General features: G+C 50.7%; 1 long non-coding RNA gene across 1 annotated transcript; it reads right to left on the bottom strand.

The window, feature by feature from the left end:
* Window positions 1–1,071: 1,071 nt before the first annotated feature.
* LOC144227970 (uncharacterized) lies at window positions 1,072–4,544 on the bottom strand. Its single transcript, XR_013334077.1, has 2 exons — window positions 3,970–4,544; window positions 1,072–3,728 (listed from the first exon to the last, which is right to left on the bottom strand). It is a non-coding gene; the product is annotated as an uncharacterized LOC144227970 (long non-coding RNA).
* Window positions 4,545–5,072: the final 528 nt, after the last annotated feature.

The following is a 5,072-nucleotide window of genomic DNA, read 5'->3' as shown; positions in this document are numbered from 1 at the left end:
GCCATGAGCCCCCTCCCCCACACCCCTGCCAGGTCACTTCCTCCTCCCCAGCACCAACTCCAGTTTCTCAGGAGCAGACACACGAGGGCTTACCAGGACCCTCGAGGCAGGCCATCTAGACAAGGGAGGACAATGGCCAGTCCCATGGCTGCTCTCGGAGGAATTCTTTAAAAGGCCACGCTCTCCCACCCCTTTGCTGTGGTCACAGCACTGGCCTGTCCCATCTCGGGTCTCCTGTCCCTTCCAAGGCAAACTTCCCTTTCAGCTCTCTTGCAAACAAAAGCCTTCAGAGAGGCTGTCCAAGCAGTTCTGTTCTGAGCCCAAAGTTTTGTCTCCTGTGAGGCAAAACCTTTGGGCTCGAGAATAAACACACAACAGCAGTGTGACAACTTTGGTCCCAGGATGAGGCTCCTGTCACCTCCCCACCCAGGACGGAGTCAATTTAGAGACACGAGGCAACCTCGGGGTTCCAAGAGCTTCTACTCACGCCCTGTAGAACCTTGGCCTGCTCCACAGGGCAGGCGCACAATTGAGCCCAAACTCTATCACCAATAAAGCCAAGTTCTTTAGTACTAAAGATGAGAAGTATGTGTTTAGACTCAAATCTCAATACATTCCAGCTCCCCCAAACCACAAATATGGAAAACATGTAGTACGTGTCTGTGGTATTCTTCAGACTGTCTCCCCTAAACAACGGGAGCGATAGGTCCCCTTTCTGACAATACCATTTGGAAATCTGACCAGTTAAAGTTCCAGGATATTAAAGTACTTGCTCAGCACCTTGACACTGGCCTTCACTGGCTGGGTGGTTCAGCATCAGTTTGCACAACTCTTAGCTGCTCCCTAAGCTGAGCTGACAGTGAGCTGAGCATCCACTCCTGTCCACCAGGCTGCAGACCATTCAGGTCATACTTGTTCTATTTGAAGTTATTACCACACCCCACTAAATGACCTCAATTAAAGCCACTGAAGGGCAAGTCTAGGCCTCAATCTACAAGAAATGATACATCCAACTTCATTATTAAGATAACTTGATTTACAGAAAAGAGAAACATAAGATAGCAATACAAATTAAAGAGTTTTAGAACTCAAACCTTTATTTGTGCTGTAAAGAAAATGATTAGTAATTACGTACATGATGCAACAGAAGAAACTAGTTCTCAGCAGAGCAACACGGAAGTACTTTAACCACCCAGTGTTAACAGCTTCCATTTCACAATGGCACACGCAAACCCATTTCCCCATACATGTGTGACTAACGCGCTTTAAATTCCGAGGGCAGCAATTTACATCATACCCAAGTCATGCTGAAAAGCTGAACTATACCAACATATTTTTAAACATTAAAAAAGAACCCAGAAGACAATCCCAGAGGTAAAAAGTATTGGGGATTTTAAATTTTAAGTGAAACTTAAGGTCAGAGGCACGGGATAGAAAGCCACTGGTATTACTTTTACCAACGCAACAGATGGATCTCAGAATCAAGTATCATAAACGTTTTTCACGTCTTTCCCTGAATTTTAAAAACAGACCATATCTAGTAACCCCCCCCCCCATTTTGCGTATTCCCCAAACTGATTTTGGCCGAGTTACTCAAGTACTGGATCAATCTGAAAAACACAAATGTTCTAAAGATAGAATCGATTCACTCTGAGCTTTGCAAGGCTATCTGGATCGTTTGCTACTATATATTACAGAAATTTTAGTGACCATAAAAAGGTTATTCTTTGTTACAAAAACTAAACAATTTTACTGCTATTAATACCGACCACAATGACAAGAGATGTTGGAGACATTCCTATGAAAAACATTGCATGTTCACTTTGCTCAGAATTTTCAATCACAAAATCTCAGTAAATAGAAATGTTCCAAAGCCGTAAGAGTACATCTAATCAAGCGCACACCACAAAATTTTAAATACTTGAAAAGCTCCCAATTTGCGCATTTGAAGTCTTTTCTAAGACTTAAGAGCTTCCCAGTACCCGCACACCTTCATATAAACCACTGAAGCTCGTGGAGCAGCAAGGGCTAGTTGGCACTGCTGATGGGAGCCCCCGGCCCCCAGCTTGCACGGGGCTGGCATTCACGTTCATTTCCATTTCCCTCGTCCCCACTTTGCAACAAGGCAAAACAATTTTGCGCTTCTGCGTTCAGTAGATTTCTAAAGATTTCTTTTTAACGTTTTGAAGCAAGTGTCTGTGCTTTCCAGGAGACAATTTAACCAGCACTAACAATTCAGTAGCAGGAACTAGTATCTTCTTTGTCCAGGAGTCTACTATATTCAAGTTTTACCCAAAATCCCCTTCCACCCACGTTCCCTGCCAACCCCACCCTCCACAACATACACCATATCAATCCAACCCTCTCCCTTTCCTCATCCCCACCCCTGCCAGCACCACCCCCACCCCCATGTACCACCCCAACTCACACCTGCCAGTACCAATGCCAAGGTGTGCCCCCTAACCCTCACCCCTCAGATGAGTCCTCCATTTGAAGATTACTTTGTATATGTGCTGCCGAAGCGAGCACCATTTGAAGATTTGAAATTAAATCAACCAAAATCCATTTAAAAAATACACGGAAGAATCAAAAGATTACTAGTAGTACCCCAACCATTCCCCTGTTACTGGTGATGCCATCGGAAGGCCCAAACACCTGCCATTTCTAACAGAATTTGGCCACAACCAACTTGGATCCACCCCCAGACTGTAGCGTAACACAATGACACCCCCCCGCCCCTTTATTTTGCCAGTAGGCTTCATTTAAGCATTTGCTCAAGGCATTTCGAACACTCTCCCCAGACACAAGTTAGACCATCACACATCACACTAATTCCTCCAAACGAGGCAGGCAGCAGGCACGTGGGTAGGTGAGCAAGTCACTGGGCTCCGTCTGCAAGATTCACGTACAAGGCAGGACTCTGCGTGTGGCACGTTACAATGTCCTACAGCTTAAGAATCTTCTTGAAGCAAGGTTCGTAGCCCAGAACTAGCAATGACCGAAGGCTCGAATTTAGAAGATGCGGCATCGGAAAACCTCCACCCCCAGAAAAGGTGGGGTGCCTGCGGGTTGGTGCTCCGGGATCAAACATTCAAAGCAACAGATCTGCCGAGGGCCCGATGCATCTGCTGTGGACTTTGATCACCCTCCCCCAAGAGCTCATCTGAAAACCTCAAGTGGCAGCCTCCTGAATACAGGGCTTCCTGAGCAAGGCCTGGACACAGGACACCGGAGCAACTTCCACCTCCTAAGCCTCTGGAAATTCAATCTGCAGACATCAACTTAGGCGGGCTCTCTGCTTCAGGGTCTCCCCTCCTGCACTGCTACGACTCACACTGGCCATGGGCTCCTTTTCTCCTGGTGCCATCTGATCACCGCGATGAACGCTATGGTAACAAACCACGGTCCATGAAGCATTTCGAAACTTTCGGGTGGTGCCATCGCCACAGGCCCACCCAAGGGTGCACATTCCGTCCCCACCCTCTCCGCAGGCAAGCAAGACCACCCCACCCTCAGCAGGGAGTGCCTGTCCTCCTCCACGAGATTACCGACATAACCGAACTTCTCAAGGCCTTTGCCAAGTCCCCAGGCTTACCAGGTTACCAGAAGCAATGTTTTAAGCGGATGGATAACCTTGAGAGAGTTAAAGGGAGGAGGAAGGGCAGAGTGAGCTCACAGAAGTTAACACCGAACCTAGAGGAAAAAAGTCCAAAGGGAAGCACTGCCACCTGGAAAATAAAGCGTGGGTCAATTTTGTCCCCAGATACACAAATACTCCTGCCTCAGGAGCCCCAGCCTGTCAGGCTTCAGGCGCCACGCCACGAACCGCTTAGATGGCACCCTACCTCCTCAATCACTCCTGAGACCACCCTTACCTCCGACAAGGGGTCTGACCTCACACCCAGACCTGGGTCTCACCAGGCTGGGCCCGGCCTGGACCCTGTCCCAGGGCAAACCACCATTACATACCACCCTGGGCCAGAGCTGTCAGGCCCGCAGAGCTAAGTTCAGTATCCACAAGACCAGGCCTCATCCCCACGCGGGCTGGCAACCCTCTGAAAAAAAAGGGGGCTGCTGACATTGACAAGTTCAAAGTCTGCCCTCCCAGCCCTCCTTGGGCCCTGCTCCCCGCCCCCTGCCTTCCTTCCTGATGATTCTCAGGGAACCAAATGCTCAACTCCGCTTTCTCTCCAGCAAGGGGGCTGAGATCCTGTTCTCTGGCTTCTGCTCTCCTCTCCCTCCACCCAAACCACGGCACAGGGGCTCGCTCAGGCCACGCAGGAGCAGGGCCTTCCTGAAGGTCAAGTTCCTGTTCTCCAGAAGGCAGCGACAGCCTGGCCTAGAAGGCTGTCCTCCCCTAGGTCACTGCGGGGCCTTTCAAGGCAACTCTCTCCACCATAGGTTCCCCCAAATCTAGCTTCCTCTTTAACCTTCCTGGTCCTCATACCCCAACCCCCTCGAGTCTCATCTAAGCCTGTCATCTCCCCCCTGGGGCCCTAAACTGGCCACTTCCTCCCCCACAGCTACCCCCAAGCCCAAGGCCCTCCCTGTCGCTAACTCCTGATGGACAGGCCACAACTTTTGCTTTTATAGCCCCGGGCCGCATCACTCGGGGCACTGCTCAACGGGACGATTCCTCCACCACCACGCGAGGGGAAAAGAGTCCCTCCCTGACCTTGCCCACGGAGACGACTCAGGGCGGGTCTCGGTCTCCCGGGGTGTCCACCACCTGGATTCCTCAGTTGTCCCCGCCTCCCCTTTAGAGGTGCTACATGACACGGGGTATAGATTTCAAGGTCATATTTGGGAAGCGGATTCCGCAGGGGAGATTCCCCCTCTTTTTTTTTCGGGGNGGCGGGCTGGGGCCGCCCTCCCGAGGGGGCCAAAGCAAACGCGCCGGGGTCGTCTCAGGTCACACCGCCCCGCATAAGCCCGAAAGAAGGGCCGGCAGAGCGCCTGGAAAATTCCAGGCGGCGGCGGAGGGATCTCTGCAGAGGACGCATCACCTCGGGCGGTGGCGACCTGGCGGCNCTTCTAAGGGATACGGGGACTTTCCGCAAGTTGGGGACCAG

The sequence above is a fragment of the Crocuta crocuta genome, unplaced genomic scaffold (assembly GCF_008692635.1).
Source record: "Crocuta crocuta isolate KB4526 unplaced genomic scaffold, BGI_CrCroc_1.0 scaffold53, whole genome shotgun sequence".
In the NCBI taxonomy this organism is placed as follows: domain Eukaryota; kingdom Metazoa; phylum Chordata; class Mammalia; order Carnivora; family Hyaenidae; genus Crocuta; species Crocuta crocuta.
This window is presented reverse-complemented; position numbering and strand designations above follow the sequence as displayed.